Source organism: Malania oleifera, chromosome 12, assembly GCF_029873635.1.
Source record: "Malania oleifera isolate guangnan ecotype guangnan chromosome 12, ASM2987363v1, whole genome shotgun sequence".
NCBI classification, from domain to species: domain Eukaryota; kingdom Viridiplantae; phylum Streptophyta; class Magnoliopsida; order Santalales; family Ximeniaceae; genus Malania; species Malania oleifera.
The window spans coordinates 22,699,211-22,717,614 of NC_080428.1; the positions used below are offsets into that span (position 1 = coordinate 22,699,211).

General features: G+C 36.9%; 1 non-coding gene across 1 annotated transcript; it reads right to left on the reverse strand.

Annotated features, from left to right (window-relative positions):
• Positions 1–17,353: 17,353 nt before the first annotated feature.
• Positions 17,354–17,425, reverse strand: TRNAD-GUC (transfer RNA aspartic acid (anticodon GUC)). Its single transcript has one exon. It is a non-coding gene; the product is annotated as a tRNA-Asp (tRNA).
• Positions 17,426–18,404: the final 979 nt, after the last annotated feature.

Here is an 18,404-nt window from a genome sequence, read left to right on the forward strand (position 1 = left end):
ATGAAATTTTGTGTACAATAGAAATGCTTTTATACTAAGTAGATATGTACAAATTTAAGCTCAATACACTCACACACGATATGAGATAAAGCTCAAGCGAGTATGGTTATTTTTCTCAAAATAAATCTTTGAATAATATATATATATATATATATATATATATATATATATTATAAGTGCTCAAAGATTTGGACCCTAATAAAATTTTTCTCCAAAAAGATTTTCAATCAAAGTATAGGAGAACCTAGGGTTTTGCTTTCAAATAATTTATGCTTAAAATGAGAGACCTTTTCAAGCAAAGATATGTGAATAAAAAAAATATGCTTAAGGTACTCTTAATCTACCCAAAGATTTTCTCAAAAATATATATCAAAATAAATATAGGAGAAGCCTATGGTATTTGCTCAAAAGAAATATTTGCAATAAGGATTAGTGAGCCTTCGGAATCTTACAATAAATGTGCAAGATTCACAAGCTATAGGAAGTTTACTCCTAAAGATATTTATTAATGAAATATGTGGGAGAAACTATAATCTTACTCTCAAGAATGATTTTGAAAAATGTAAGCTACATGAGAGTAAAAATGATTTTGATATGGAAAAATGAAAGCCCAAGGTGAATGCTCTCTTAAAAAGATTTTCAAAATAGTAAGGAGTATGAAAGAGTATGAAATATAAATCAAAAAAAATATTTGAGAGAATTATAATCTAAGCATTGGTTTTAAAATTGAGTAATGAGGGGGTATTTATAGACTCAGGGAAAATTATGACCATTAGGGACATGATGGAAATTTTTAAAATTGTTTAATTAAATTTTAAACGTGATTAGTGCTGAAAAACATTTAGAACCCAAGAGGTTCGGTTGATCGGTGCTTGCGTTGGTTGGCTAATCACTCACAGAAAATTTGAATTTAAAACTGGGTTCGGTTGGCCGAGGAAAGGGTCGGTCGACTGAGCCAAGGGTGATTTCGAACCTTCGTTGGTTTTGTTGACCGGGGCTAAGGCCGGTATGCCGGTTCTTCATGGTCAGTCAATTGAAGGCTTTTTGAACTAAGGAGGCCGGTCGGCCAAGGGAGATGGAAAGGACAGGTCTAGGGTTCGGTTGATCGTGGAAACTACGTTAAAAAACGGTTAGTCGACCGAGCTAAGTCAAACTTTGTCTTTTGGCTCATGTTCGGTCGACTGATTTTTTTTACTACGTGAAGGGTCGATTGGCCTAGGCTTTTAGTCTTCGTAAAATTAATTTTCACCCTCTTTTTGACACTAGATTCATTTTAAAAACCTTGTACGATATTAGCTTTATATGAAAAGATTTTTCATGAAAAGTGTTGGTCCTCTATAGTCAGTCTGTGGTCCTGTTTAATTCCCTACGGTCAGTCTATGGTCATTACTGAGCTTATCATTCATATCATGCATGACATGCATTATTATAGAGCAAAAACTAAAATGCATTACAACAATAAAAAAAAAAATGTCTTCTTTTCTTCTGCTCTTTATGGAATGTGCTAAAATGCATAATCTTTAAGTCCATTCAGGTTTCCATTTCCCTCTTCCATGTGTGTGTTTTGAATAATTAACCCATTCAAGTACTAGGCACACACATTCGATCCAAATGTTTTGTCAACATCAAAACAGGGATCAAACCTAAAAAGTCAACAAATAGAGTGTCTTTAACTTTATGTCAACGTCCTTGTAAGCTTTAAGCACTCTTAGAGGATAAGAAAAGAATATGCTACAACATATTTCCTTACTTCCCCTTTATATAAGGAGTGCTTTAGCTAGGTTATAGGGCAAGCGAGAACTAAGGGTATCTTGTAAGAGTTCTCATCTATCTATGTGTTCCCTTTGTTCTTGTATCATTTCTATTTAATGAAATATCTCTTAATGTGTTTCTTGTTCTATTCTTTATATTCTTCTACCTTCTTATTCTACACTGGGTGTCCAATTGGTGTTAGAGCCATGACAACTTAAAGACCCCTTTAGGGCCTGCGTCACTCCTTGAGCGATGGACCTCTTTGCTAAAAACCAAATGTTCTTGTTCTAACTTAGTATGCTTTATTGTTGCCACAATTCATATGGATCCTTTTACATTAGAACAATGATGAATAAAGCCAAACATAACGTGTCTTTCTAAGCACTCATTTCTAATGAAATTATTAGGCCGTGCTTTGGTTGGGTAGAGCTAGTTTCTTTAATGATAGAAATGGAATAGGAAAATGTAGATTGATTCAATGCTTTATGATTTCATAAAGTCAGCAAAAGATTCAACTATTCATAGGTAGTGAGAAGAGGTTATTAATGTGTCAATTAAGTAACCATGTCTTCTAGAGCCATGATCACTCCATCTCATCCGCCTATATTTTCTCCGAATCTTCATACGTTTTCAACCTAAATCATCTTGACAACATGTAAGAGGTAGATTATGTCCTTAAAGATGATTTAGTTTCCTCAAACTAGAAATCCCCAGATCACAAACCCATACTATGTCTATGGCAAAACCAAGTATCCTCTTGCCATTTTCAAGAAGATTGAAATTCAAGGTGTAATCTCAAGAGGGGGGGGGGGGGGGGGGGGTGAATTGGGTATTTTAAAATTTTTATGTAGATATTTAATCTATCTTAACTTATTAATTACCACTGAGTATTTTCAGCAAACAAATATACCAGTATCAAAATTCTTAAATATGAGAGAATCTGAACTTATATATAAATATGTAATTAACTACACCCTATTAACAATGCTTGCAGCAGATTAATATTAACAAGAGTATGCTTGGCGATCAAATACAAGAACTTGAATGAATAATGAAGCAATACAATAAAGTTCTAGCACATTAAATCAAACTTATATTTGTAACTACAATAGAGTTTGATTAATATAATTCTTCAAAACATTTACAACATTCACAAATCAAAATAAAACATTCACAGTGGATATATTTCAAGATAAATATGCTTGAAAATAAAAGAGATAAGGAAAGAGTGACACCAAAATTTTTTACAAGGTTCAGCAACCATGCCTACGTCCTTGCCTCAAGATACTCACTATGACAATTCACTAATCCCTCCATTCAGTAGGTGGAGATACCTCTCTCCTTCAGTAGGCGAAGAAACCTCTCTACTTCAATAGGTGGAGACACCTCTCAAGCGAAAACAATCCTTCTGCATGTCAATGACTCAATCCAAGAGCCGTCACTTTACACAGAGAAATCAAGAACTGATTTTTGTACAAAGAAAACTCTCTGACTAGAGCAGTTTCGTACATACTAAATGCTATAATACTCTCAAAGGATATTTACTATGAAGCTCAAGGAGATATGCTGGGTTTTTTGGGTTTTTGAAAGCTTAGAACTTGAAGGAATAAACTAGAAAAATATTTTTAGTAAGAACGACGCACAGTAGTGATTTTCAATATGAATCAATGTGTTCTCTCGTTCTTTTTCATTACCCTAACATGATTAGGGTTACCTATAAATATCTAGGCTTGAATTATAACCATTTGTGCAAGTTTTGGTAACATTATCTTTGAAAATTGAAAAGATTTTAGGCCGTTCGCAAAACTTATTATGCACTTCAGTTAACTGAATTGGGAGTTCAGTCACTCGAACCAATTAAAATCTAAATTTCAAAATAGGCAGTAGCCTTTCGGTTGACTAAACTCTATGTTCAGTCATCCAAACACATTTGGTCGACTGAACTTGAAGTTTAGTCACCTGAACCAACACTATCTGGAAATATATAATGGCAGTAGCCATTCAGTTGACTCAACTAATGGTTTGGTGGCCCGAACTCTCTAATGCCAGACCAATTTGTTCAAACGCTTGTCTTCAGTCAACTGAGCACTTGCCTCAAGCGCCCAAACATGTTGAAATTCAATATTCCTTTATCTTTTTGATTCCAAAACTGATTTTTATCCTTTTGAAATATCATTTGGACTTTGTAAAAATATTTTCCAAGAATTGAAAACAGGTATCTAAGTCCAAGTAATTACCCTAAGAGCTTCAAGACAAAGACCAATTGAAAAGTACTTACATAAAGCCTAGTTTACAATACACATTATAAACTAACTAGGTCTTCATGTCCTTAAGCTTGATCTTCTTCCAAGATTTTCTTCAATAGCTGTCTTTGATTTTCTTGTGTTTTTCATGACTTCTTCATTAATCGTCTTTCATTGTGCTTTTAAACTATAATACCTGTAAATACACTTGATAGCACAATTAGATGCCTTATTTTGTCATTATCATAATAAGATCAAGCCTTATTAGGCCAAGAATCTCTCCCTTTTTGATGATGACAAATAAGGAGTAAAATGAGGTAGCCTTAATAAGGCTCCCCTCACAATAAGCATAAACAATAAAATTAAGCAATGTAAATACATTCATTTAAGCACGATTTTGATTAAATAATTTTAAAAAATTTTGCCCCCTTTTACTTGAAATGCAAAAAGGTATTTTATGAAAAATTTCATTTAGCAATTATTCTCCCCCATCTTCAAAAAGGTATTTCATAAGGTATTTCATTTTGCCATTTTTCTCCCCCTTTGGACATCAGCAAAAAGAATTTTAACAAAAAATTTGCATTCTAGTACAACCAAGCAAATTGACAACAATAGCAAACATAAGTTTTCCAACAACAAACATATAGTTCACAAAGATATGACCATCAGTAGAAAGTCACAATCAATATATAGTAGTAACATGCATACATAGTCAGTATTTCCACATCAAGCTCATAATGATTGCAAAGAAAGCATATATCAATTAATATTGTGAATCAACCATACATAAATAAGTTGTTTTCCACATAATAAGAAAAAAGAAAGTACAATCAATTTACATTCAAGTGCAAAGATGTTTCAAAGATCTCTCTCTCTAATAGCAAGTAAATCTCTCATCTAGTCCTTATCCATATCATCTCCACCAGATGAGCCCTCATCTTCCTCATCATCATCTTTGTCCTCTTCTTCACTCGAACTTTCTTCCATCGGTATTTTCCCTTTTGATGAGGAAGCATGGTAGGCTCGCCAAGGCTTGGGTTCTTAACCAAAATAATATTTATAACCTAACTAGTCCCAAGTTTAGTAGAACAAGGAGTGAGTCGGGTGTCGACCTCAGGGACTCTAGTGCAGCGTTGCACCAATTTTAATATAGTTAACTACACTTTGACCAAAAGGAAAAAAAGATGAGATTTTGGTTTGTTCACTAAACTATGAAAGCAATTTAAATGAATGAAAGTACTTTATGGAAAGGCAATTCCATGGTTATGAATCCACCCTAATCTTTACTGAGCTGTAACTAGGTTTGGTTAATTATTCTATAAGGGTGTCAAATATAAGTCATTCACTCAAGTGGCATAGAGTAGTGTTGGAATTGGTGTATTCCCAAAAGAGGGGGGGGCGGTGAATTGGAATTTTAAAATTTCTTCTTAGGTTATGTTCAAATCCATAAGTAGTATACTGCAACCTAGGGTCTTTATAAACTTATGTCAATTACCCAACAATATAAAACTGAGCAGATAAATAAAACAATTATTGTAGACTTAGTATTTTACAACCATTCAAAGCATGTATGTAAAATAGTCAAGACAATCAATAATACCATGCATTAATGGAAATTAAAGTGCGAAAATAAGGGAACACACGATATGATATCGGGGTTCAAGCCAATACTGCCTATGTCCCCGCCTCAAACTCACAAGCAAGAGGATTCCACTAAAGCTCACTTTCAGGTGGAGCAATAGTGAATACAACACTAGGTCAAATTACTAGGGCTGACCTCAAACTTTACAACCCCTCCTTAAAGGGGCGGAAAATACCCACCTTAGGCCATGCTTGAATTACAACGGATCCTTACGGGTTAGATCAACACCCCCTCAGGCCATGCCTTGAATACAACAATGAATATAGAATTTGCGTATAATTCAAATGCTTCTCAACTAAGCAAATATGTACCGATATGTACAAACAATAACCAATGCACTCATAGATAATAGAATTTATGCTCAGATAAGATTGGTCAAGTATATATCAACTCACAACAATTTGTGTATATCAACGTATGTATGAGTAAGACCTTTGATTCAAGATATTATAATTAACAAATAATCAAAGGAACTTGGGAATCCTAATCAAATATTCTTAACAAATATTTTTCAATTTAATGCTTAATAGAGATTAGAATTAAAGCTTGCAAAGATATGATATATATCAATAATAATATGCAAGCTTTAGATACTTGCAATGAGGATGCAAGATCTCAAGAAAATATAGAGTTTTCTCAATCAATATTTATAAATATGAAATAGTATGGGAAAAACTCTCTAAGCTAACCCTCAAAAATATTTTCCAAAAGATTATGCAAGATGAGACTTGAATGCTTGGAGATGAATGGAAATATGCACAATATTCAGAAATTTAAACTCACTTTCAAGTTAAAAACAAAGAGTATAAATAAATGATTCTCCTTAAGAAACGTTTTTCAAATCAAAGTGTAAGGAGAATGAGCAAATATATTTTGAAAGATTGAAAGAATTTGATCAAAATGAGTAGTATAAACAGAAATAATTTCAGAGAATTTTTTGGCTAATGATTTTCCTAATCCCTTGCTAATTTAGATAAATGAGGAGGTATTTATAGATTTTCATGAAAATATAACCGTTGGGGATACAAGGGGAATTTTAGAAAAAGTTTAATTGGGTTTAATTAATTTTAACCTTGATTTACCTGAGGTAAAAATTTTCAACCTGAGAGATTCGATCACTTGAAGCTCAAGTTCGGTCGCCCGAACACTCACAACAGTCCTCAGGGATTTTTCCAATTCGGTCGCCCTTGGCCACTTGTCGGTTGGCTGAGCTAGGAAATTTTCCAAAGCTTTGTGCTTTTGGTTGCCAGGTGAGAGGTTTGGTTGGCTGAGATTTGAACTTTGGTGCCTGAGCCCAATTTGAACTAAGAGTTTGGTCGACTGAGGGTGATTGAAAAAGTTTCTTTCAAGGTTTGGTCGACTATGGACGATTAGTCCAAAAATAGCTTTGTCGCTCGAGACATAGCCAACAATTTGACTTCTAGCCATTTTGGTCGATTGAGGTGTTTTATATTGCGAAGGTTCGGTCACCTGAAACATCACAAATATGTCCTTTATGTTCTGTTTGGTCTCTTGTACAATTTCAACCCTGGTGAAAAAGCACACGACATTCAAGTGTAAGGGCCTAGGCTTTTTAATTAGGCCCAAAAAATCCAACGTCGGTCAACCAAAGTCTGCCTACGGTATATTGGTTTCCCTATAGTTAGACTATGGCCTTTGAGCATATACCTATCATGCATGAAATGCCGTTATTACAAACCATAATTATTACAGACCCAACAAATTATGAAACAAAAATGTATTTACAATTAAAACAAATGTCTTCTTCTTTTGCTTTTGACTCTTCATGGAATCAGCCAGAATTATGTGCTTTAAGTCCTTTCTGGCTTCCACTTCATTTACATGTGTGTGTTATGAATAATTAACCTGTTCAAGTACTTAGACACACACATTAGTAACATGAGATTTGTCATTATCAAAACGAGGGATCAAATTCAAAAATTCAACACGTAGCAAGGTTCGCACCAATCGTCCGGAGTACAATTGGGAAAATGAAGTATACCATATTCAGTGAACATGAATTTATTTTTATTTAGTGTAATCCACTCAAGTGGCATAGGGTAGCTGGGTCGCACCAATTTTCTAGAGCATGATCGAGAGACGGGGACCCTATCCAGTAAACATGGATTACTTTATAGTACCAACCTTATTATGCACAATTGCCTGAATCCTAGCTATGTCGTTCTTAGCCTAGGGTTTCATCACAACCATGGAATCAAACTAAATTAGCTACTTATGGTACATGAAAATAAAGACAACATATTAAAAAATGGAATTGAAAACATGACTTTTATTGAAATTGCACTTGAATGTAAACAAAGCAGTAAATTGACAAAGGTATTGAAATCTATTCTAATAGCATGCAATGACGCTTTAGGCTTGTCACGAACCAAAAGGAACCAAAGGAGAACTAAACTACACTACTACTAATCTATGGCACCAATCGGATTCAAGGTTTGTCACAAGTACTCAAAGAACCGAAAGGGAACCAATCTACACTACTTGGCAACCCAACAACACTCTAGGGTTTGTCATGGGACCAAAGAGACCAAGAGACCCCTAATCAACTGTTTGAAGCTTGATTTTATACAAATTAGGTTTTACACACAATCAATTTCAAATTAGGAAAGTTTCGCCCAAATATCGCACAAAAAATTTATGAACATGAAGACAGTTGACTTGGTTGCACCACAGGTTCCCCTAGTTGCGACCTAGTTAAGACATTCTATAAAATCTTCAACTACTTCATTCTTCAGCTGATAGCATCTTTGACCTAGTTGCGCCTCAAAGAGCTCTTGCTTGCACCTTCGTCGAAATGTTTTGGAAAATATTCACTTAACTCTTTGTTTAGGTGTTAGCTTCCTCAAACTAGTGGCAACCTGGACTTCTTCTGGTTGCTCCATGGTTGAAACATTCTGTAATTCTGCTCAATTAATTAGCACTTTAGAGTCTTCTTGTCATGACTTGGCCACCCTTTATGATTGCTGGTCACACCACATGGTCGATCAGGTACATGTTGCTTTGAACGGAACAAGGCTTTAGAGACTTGGTCGAGCCTTTTGCTTCCTAAATGCTTCCTTGGATTTTTGATTGCTTAACTCCTTAGTTTAATTTCCAATTTCCTAAAACATGAAACAAACCACGTGTAACTCCAAACAATGATAAGAAAGACTAATTACAATGAAAATGAGAACAAAGCATAGGTAATTAGGGGCCTAAAATGGTACTGTTTAGGAACATATCAAAGCACTACTTGTGTTGCTTTCAATCCGCGTGAGTCGCTGATTGAAAGAACTGAAGTTGGAGTGAATATCTCACTACATAGTATCGCATCTGAAGTCCATATGCTGGCAAAGATCTTGAAGAGTTCCTAAGATGGAGGCATAATCAGAAGGAGCATTAGCTTTACCAGTTTGAGCAAATGTCTCCTCATGGTGTGGATCATCGTGGCATGCATATTCATGTTCCTCCGCCATATGAACATTCACATTATCTATCGAAGGGTAACAACATTTGGGGATCCATTTGAGTACATTGGCCAACTCATATACCATTTGTTTGACTATGGTAGATGAGAACCTATTAGATGATTTTCGTTTAATGAATGAAATGGAAAGACGTGCCAGGCCAAGGTGTTCAAAAATAAGGTTGAGAGCCCCTCCATAACGAAGAATGACTCTACAGATTTCCTTTTTAGCAATCATCCACTTAATGATGAGAGAGGGAAGATCTAGATGTATTCCATTATACAAACACCACATCACAAAACAATCCAGATATAACACGTGATCCCTAGATCCAGTTCTAGGAAGGATGTCATAAGTGATGAGTAGGTGTATTATCTTTGCTTCAAGAGTGAGATTTTTGTATAGAGGGGAATGCCCATAATTATTGGTTGGCTTAGATAGAACAAGAGACAAAAATTCTTGGGGAGTGAAGTGATTATGCGTCAAAACTGCGTAATTGGGCATCTTAACCCGGGATTTACGGTTTATATTTTTAATTAAATGTCCAAAATTGTCCAATATTTTAATAAAGTGCCAAAATCATCATTCTTGAACTTTATTGCATTATTTATGAAGTTCTGGTAATTTTTTGTCGCAGGAAAATTCCCAGGAATCAAAACCGACACCTGTTCGTATTTCTTGTATAACTTCTCCGTCCAAGCTCCGATTGAGATGATTCAAATTTTTTGAAAAAGATGAAAGGATTATCTACAAATTTTGTGTTTTGCATTTTGTGAGAAACCAGCTCCAGAAGAGTCAGATTTGTGGTGAACAGAGAATGAAAAAATGAAAAAGAAAAAAAAGAAAGAATATATATTAAATGGGCTTTGATTTGACTCGGCCATGCAGCCGGGTCGGGTCTGGCGATTGGATCATTAGGGCTGCGCACCCTCTCCCTTTCTTTATCTCTCTTTACGTCCTTCAACTTTTTCGCTCTCATGCTCTTTTCCCCTTTTTTGGCCCTTCTCTGTTTCTTCTTTTTTGACCTCTCCTTTCCTTGCCCTCTCGTCTCTTTCAACTCTTAACTCTCTCATCTTGTTCCCCTCTCCTATCCCTCAATTTAGCTCTCTCCTCTCTCAATCATTTTACCTTCAATTGTTGTTACCCGAGCACACCAGGCAGGCAGCCCCCGGGGCTCCCCATTCTCCCCATTCTCCTCTTCTTCTTCTCTTTCTTCTTCTTCTTCTTCTTCTTCTTCTTCTTCTTCTTCTTCTTCTTCTTCTTCTTCTTCTTTAGTTTGTTTTTTTTGTTCTTTTCAATTCTGCTTTGCTCCTTCTCTGTTTCTTCTCTCCCTCTCTTCTTCCCTCAATCTCTCCTTCTCTTCCCTTTACTTTCTCTCCCTCAAACTCTCTTCTCTCTTCCCCTGCTCTTCCTCTCCCTCTGGTTCTCTGTTTAGCTACTAGTCCCTCGACCACAGATCTGCTTCACCGCATAGCCATAACCCGAGGACCTTCATAACCGAGAACCACCAGTGCTCAACCTCCACTCCCAGCACAACTGCACTTCTAGAGCAACACCAGCAAGTTGAGAGTTGCTCCTCTCTGCTCCTCATTTCCCTCCTCTGCCATCAACCACTCCAGCCACGCACAGCACCAGCCGAGAGCCATAACCGCAGCAACCATAGCCATCGGCAGCCACCTTTGCAGCTGCTAAAACCGTACCAGCCATGACAGCCTCTGCAGACCAACCAGCTCCCTGCTGCTCAGCCACTTCTTCTCCTCCGGCAAATATCAGCGACCACCAGCCATCCAAGCTCCTCTGTTCTCTCTCTCTCTCTCTCTTTCTCTCTCTCTCTCTCTCTCTCTCTCTCTCTCTCTCTCTCTCATCTTTTCTTTCTTTTTATATAATTTTTGGTTAGTTGAATAAGTGTTAAATGTTATCTTTTGAAGATTGTTTAAAGTTTTGAATTTGAATGTTGTGTTAGTCGGATAACTGTTAAGTATTAATTTTTTTTGGGTTATTTGAAATTTTGAATTGCGAATGTTATTTAACGTGCTTTTATTATGGTAGTATTCATTTATTTTCTTAGGTAAAAATTAGTGGTATATTTAGCTAGCAGTAGTTAATTTTTGGTTCATTTTGAAGCTCAGCTTAATTAGGGTCAGATTTATCAAAGTTTGTATTTTTATTGTGTTTCGATAGCATTTAAATTTAGGTTTTTGTTTGTGTTTTTTTTTATTTTGGTTCGAGTTCTTGATATTTGTTAAATTTTTGATTTTTAATGTGTGTGTGTTTGATTGAGTTTCCATTGCATGTTTTAATTCCTTATCCGTAGTTGCCATCTTTAATAATGTGTGTTTAGGTATTTCCTTAAGTAGATTAGGATTTCCATATATTTTTTATTTAATGCATGTTAGTTTAGAGTTTTAAATTCGCGTGTTATTTAATTTGTCAAAAGTAAAATTGAAACGACCTTGAAAATCCTGAATCTGAACTGAGTTCAGTACATTTTTATTTTCAATTGGTCGAACGTAAAATTTGAGATTAAACGCATTCCTTGAGGAGACGATCTAGCCCTTGGGGTTAATATTATACGACAGAACTCCTATACTTGGGATAGCTTTCGAGCTGCTCATTTTTTGAGTGAGTCAAGTTTTTGGCGCCGTTGCCGAGGAATGTCGGTCTTAGTCTCAAATTTGCGTTTTTCGTGTCATTTTTGTTAATTTTATGAAAAATAAAAAAAAAATAGAAAAAAAAAATAAAAAATTTTGAGTTTTGAAAAATGGCTGCACCTACACCGCGCACGATAATGGACTTTTTGCAGCTTGAATATGCCACTGCATCCTCTTCCACTGTTTTGCCTTATGACGAGTTTAATTTCATGATGCAGCACGGAAGGACGTCATTGCTACCTGAGTTTTACGGGACGGAATCTGAGTGCCCTTATTAGCACCTAGTAGAGTTTGAGTTAACCTGCAACATGTTTTTCTCTCATGCTAGAGCTGATAACTCTACTAGACTGAATTTATTTCTTGCTACTTTGCAGGATAGGGCACTGATTTGGTTTCATTCTATGAGACCTTATTCTATCACTAATTGGTCTGATATGGAGCGTGAATTCTTGCATGCGTTTTGTCCCTCACAGAGAACTCAATTTTTGCAGGAACAGATTCTTAATTTTGTGCAGCAGGATGACGAGACATTTCGGGCTTGCTGGGAGCAATTCAAGGATCTACTAAGCACTTGCCCACATCACGGGTTTGACTCATGGAGGTTAGCTGATTATTTTTATAGTGCTCTTACCCCTAATTGTAAGTGTTTTGTCCAGACTATGTCTAATGGAGAGCCCGTCAGCGAGGATCCAGATCAAGTATTATCATTCTTTGATTACTTAGCTGACAATGTCCCACAGTGCAACACACGATACACTCAGGCACCCATGACTGCACACCCTATCAGCACAATTAGTGGTGGTGATGCATATGAATCACCAAAATACCCAGATATTCCTCCGGCTTATTACCAGCCACAACAGATCCCTTAGAGCTGTACGCCGTCAGAATTTCTGGAGGATAGCATAACTCAGATGGCGAACATGCTCCAGTAGTTCATACAAACTTAAGTCGATCATAATAATGAATTACGAGACACCATTAATGCGATAAGCACACAGCTGGACATCTTAGAAAATGAAGAATTGCCCGTGGAACCTTAGCCTAGTCCTCAAGAGTACCAGCAGCTACACCAACAAATACACGATGTTTCTCTTGAGACAGCAGAGGCCACCACTATTTCGAGAAGCGAGAAAGGATTTCCCCAATCTGAAATGCTTATCGCCGGGCAAACAATTGTCCCAGCACCGGAAGTTACGGCTGAAATAGATGAATTCAAAGAAAAATCAGAGGAAACGAGCCCAAAAGCGGAGCATTTAGTTGATGATGAGACTGATAATCATACGGAGTACTAACCTGTGGTACCTCATGCTCCGAGCTCAGAAACCGTGGAACTGTCACTTCCACCTGAACCAGATGTCAAGGAGCCTAATATGGAAGTAGACTCTTGCAGTGGTATGATGATATGTACACCCAATAAAGAGGGTGACCAGACTGGTGAGAGCCTAATTTTCAAGGAACCAGGTAAAACTTTTAATGTTAATGCTTCTGAAGAACTACAGGTAATTGCTCCAATAACTTCCCATCACACATTAGTTCGTAAAGAAGCAAATTTCCTGGACACAATGTTGAATAAAGACCTTTTCTTATCTACACACGAGGGTCGACCTGCACACAAATTGTTTGGTATTTTGACACGCATTAATTCATTTGAGGTTGATTTTCGTGCAGGTATGACGACTGATCGATTGTGGCGGCTCAAATTTGGAGAACCGCCGATGCAATTTATAGACCTGCGGCCACCAGACGAAATTCCTCACAATTGTGATGTTTTTCTTTCCCTTATTTTCCTTTTATTTTATCTTATTTTATTTTTAGTTAGTTTTCAAGTCTATTTTCTCGTAGTTCAATATTTGTTTTCCATTATATCGCCACTCAGGTACGCCTTACTTTTCTCGTGCACAGTATTTTCTATTTCCCCTATGCTTTCACATTGAGGACAATGTTCCACTTTAGTTGGGGGGGATGAGTATTCGCATGTGATACTGTGCATGTACATGTACTGGGTTTTAAAAAAATAAAAATAAAAAAAAAACAAAAAAACAAAAAAAAAAAAAAAATCAAAAAATCAAAAAGAGAGAGAAAGAAAGGAGGAGCACTGAGGAATTATATTGCACTATGTCACGCTTAACACTGTGTATACCCTTCACATACTTGCATATAACTTAAGAATGACACACTTGAGTCAATCATGCATAGTTTCTCTTTATATGATTTTATGACTCTATAAAGAATTGATTGGTCGTACATTCGTGTTAATTTGACTGTATAATTTCTTGTATTTACACGGCATCTCATGAGGCTGAATAAACACATTCACGTGATTCATTGCACTTAGGGTTTCCTGTGAGCATTGAGAGAACACCCGTGGCGACTATGACACCTTGTGAGATATCCTTGAGCTATTTATTGTCCTTTTAATATCAAATCAGAGTTCATAGAACTCAATTCTTTTTTTCTGGATGATTCCTTTGTACACTAGTCTTTGTTTTTGATTTGCTAGCTTAGAGGTGACACCTAGTGGGGAGATAGAAACCTAGGTCTTGTAGCCTACTCAAGATGTGAAGGCTGAGCCACCCCTAGAGATAGACTTAATTCATGAACTCCTATTCGAGCTCAATTCCCATTGATGGTATAAAGATTACAAAAGAAGTGTTATGATTGTCCTAATTGATCAAGAAAAGACAGAAAATGAAGAATGAGCAAAATAAAGAACAAGAAATGAACATGCGCATGAGATGAAATGCTAATGCTTGATCCACATATATATCACAAAAAGTCAAGGACGACACATATTTTCCACGTATGAAGATGTTTCAACCGATTAATGCCTCAGATGTATTCACGACAAGTTTGTGAATGAGTTGATCTAGGGTGGTCTCGGTTGAATATGGCGAGTGGGTGAGAAGATGCTAGGGTGAAGGACCCGACACCCCATAGATAGGCTAGATCCTTTCCAGACTAGTCCACTCCATATACTTAGTGTTGTTCCTTTTAATATATGGGATCTTTGATCGCGACACTCCTCCTCACATATGATGAGTGAACTCATTTTCTTTGAGTGTTCTTGAGGGTATACTAGTTAGGCCGAGTCAAAGCGACCATTCTGTAGGTGTCCACTGACGTCCTAGGTGTACTGAGTCACACACATCACACACACCTCGAGAGTTTACTTGTTTATACTCGAACTTATATGATTACATTAACTCTGAATGTGCCACTGATTAACTTCATGTGAGTATACTGCTCTTAAATGACATATAAATGACGAAACTTGCATAAGTCACGTGCTTTGGAGTTGTGTGTCCTAAATATGAACGAGCCTGTGTGAAATTCAGTTATGTTCTTGTATGTGAAGTGGTATAATTATGTCGCATGTGCATTGATTTCATGATTACTGGAGTATGTAGTTGTAGACACCCCCCTGAGATTCACTCACGTCATTTGCTAGAGACTAGCAAAACGTTAGTTGAGGGGTGTGATTACGCGTCAAAACTGCGTAATTGGGCATCTTAACCCGGGCTTTACGGTTTATATTTTTAATTAAATTTCCAAAATTGTCCAATATTTTAATAAAGTGCCAAAATCATCATTCTTGAACTTTATTGCATTATTTATGAAGTTTTGGTAATTTTTTGTCGCAGGAAAATTCCCGGGAACCAAAATCGACACCTGTTCGTATTTCATGCATAACTTTTCCGTCCAAGCTCCGATTGAGACGATTCAAATATCTAGAGAAAGAGAAAAGGATTATCTACAACTTTTAGGTTTTACATTTTATGAGAAACTAGCTCTAGAAGAGTCAGATTTGTGGTGAACAGAGAACAAAAAAATGAAAAAGAAAAAAAAGAAAGAATATATAGTAAATGGGCTTTGATTTGACCCGGCCATGCAGCCGGGTCGGGTCTGGCGATTGGATCATTAGGGCTGCGCACCCTCTCCCTTTCTTTATCTCTCTTCACGTCCTTCAGCTTTCTGGCTCTCATGCTCTTTTCCCCTTTTCTGGCCCTTCTCTGTTTCTTCTTTTTTGACCTCTCCTTTCCTTGCCCTCTCGTCTCTTTCAACTCTTAACTCTCTCATCTTGTTCCCCTCTCCCATCCCTCAGTTCAGCTCTCTCCTCTCTCAATCTTTCTACCTTCAATTGTTGTTACCCGAGCACACTAGGAAGGCAGCCCCGGGGGCTCCCCATTCTCCCCATTCTCCTCTTCTTCTTCTCCTTCTTTTTCTTCTTCTTCTTCTTCTTTAGTTTGTTTTTTTGTTCTTTTCAATTTTTCTTTGCTCCTTCTCTGTTTATTCTCTCCCTCTCTTCTTCCCTCAATCTCTCCTTCTCTTCCCTTTACTTTCTCTCCCTCAAACTCTCTTCTCTCTTCCCCTGCTCTTCCTCTCCCTCTAGTTCTCTGTTTAGCTACTAGTCCCTCGACCACAGATCTGCTCCGCCACACAGCCATAACCCGAGGACCTTCATAACCGAGAACCACCAGTGCTCGACCTCCACTCCCAACACAACTGCACTTCTAGAGCAACACCAGCAAGTTGAGAGTTGCTCCTCTCTGCTCCTAATTTCCCTCCTCTGCCATCAACCACTCCAGCCACGCATAGCACCAGCCGAGAGCCACAATCACAGCAACCACAGCCATCGGCAGCCACCTTTGCAGCTGCTAAAACCGCACCAGCCGTGACAGGCTCTGCAGACCAGCTAGCTCCCTGCTGCTCAGCCACTTCTTCTCCTCCGGCAAATACCAGCGACCAGCAGCCATCCAAGCTCCTCTGTTCTCTCTCTCTCTCTCTCTCTCTCTCTCTCTCTCTCTCTCTCTCTCTCATGTTTTCTTTCTTTTTATATAATTTTTGGTTAGTTGAATAAGTGTTAAATGTTATCTTTTGAAGATTGTTTAAAGTTTTGAATTTGAATGCTGTGTTAGTTGGATAACTGTTAAGTATTAATTTTTTTTGGGTTATTTGAAATTTTGAATTGCGAATGTTATTTAAAGTGCTTTTATTATGGCAGTATTCATTTATTTTCGTAGGTAAAAATTAGTCGTATATTTAGCTAGCAGTAGTTAATTTTTGGTTCTTTTTGAAGCTCAGTTTAATTAGGGTCAAATTTATCAAAGTTTGCATTTTTATTGTGTTTCGATAGCATTTAAATTTAGGTTTTTGTTTGTGTTTTTTTTTATTATTTTGGTTCGAGTTCTTGATATTTGTTAAAGTTTCGATTTTTAATGTGTGTGTGTTTGATTGAGTTTCCATTGCATGTTTTAATTCCTTATCCGTAGTTGCCATCTTTAATAATGTGTGTTTAGGTATTTCCTTAAGTAGATTAGGATTTCCATATATTTTTTATTTAATGCATGTTAGTTTTGAGTTTTAAATTCGCGTGTTATTTAATTTGTCAAAAGTAAAATTGAAACAACCTTGAAAATCCTGAATCTGAACCGAGTTCAGTACATTTTTATTTTCAATTGGTTGAACTAAAAATCTGAGATTAAACACATTCCCTGAGGAGACTATCTAGCCCTTGGGGTTAATATTATACGACAAAAATCCTATACTTGGGATAGCTTTCGAGCTGCTCATTTTTTGAGTGAGTCAAGTTTTTGACGCCATTGCCGGGGATCGAACCCGGGTCACCCGCGTGACAGACGGGTATACTCACCACTATACTACAACGACATGCAAATGTCTCCTTATGTGTGTTTGAGCAAATGTCTCCTCATGGTGTGGATCATCGTGGCATGCATATTCATGTTCCTCCGCCATATGAACATTCACATTATCTATCGAAGGGTAACAACATTTGGGCATCCATTTGAGTACATTGGCCAACTCGTATTCCATTTGTTTGACTATGGTAGATGAGAACCTATTAGATGATTTTCTTTTAATGAATGAAATGGAAAGACGTGCCAGGCCAAGGTGTTCAAAAATAAGGTTGAGAGCCCCTCCATAACGAAGAATGACTCTACGAATTTCCTTTTTAGCAATCATCCACTTAATGATGAGAGAGGGAAGATCTAGATGTCTTCCATTATGCAAACACCACATCACAAAACAATCCAGATATGACACGTAATCTCTAGATCCAGTTCTAGGAAGGATGTCATAAGTGATGAGTAGGTGTATTATCTTTGCTTCAACAGTGAGATTTTTGTATAGAGGGGAATGCCCATAATTATTGGTTGGCTTAGATAGAACAAGAGACAAAAATTCTTGGGGAGTGAAGTCATGTTGCATTATCTAGCTTGGTCCTGCTCTAGGACACTCAAAGTCACCACTATGAAGGTGGAACTTTGTAGCAATTTTTGCTGGGAGTGAGAATAAAGGATTTGGACATGACTTGTGTGGTATATTGGTTACCCACCCAGCCTTAAATTTGTATAAAATAAGCATACCAAATTTGGATATACCCATTGGGGTTTATACATTACAAATCTATCCCAACATAGGTCAACAAACCTACGAAGAATAGTCGAAAAATATTCTTGCATAAAAGGTATGTCAAGAATCTTACCTATTATAGGTTCCAAAGAATGTAGATGTTCATTGTAGCTTTTCTTGGCTCCTGGAGTCAAAAGCCAATGCTAAATAACCTCAATGTCATTGTGACCTGAGGAGGGAGTCTTTCGTGCAACATTCTTGTTTCTAGGCATAT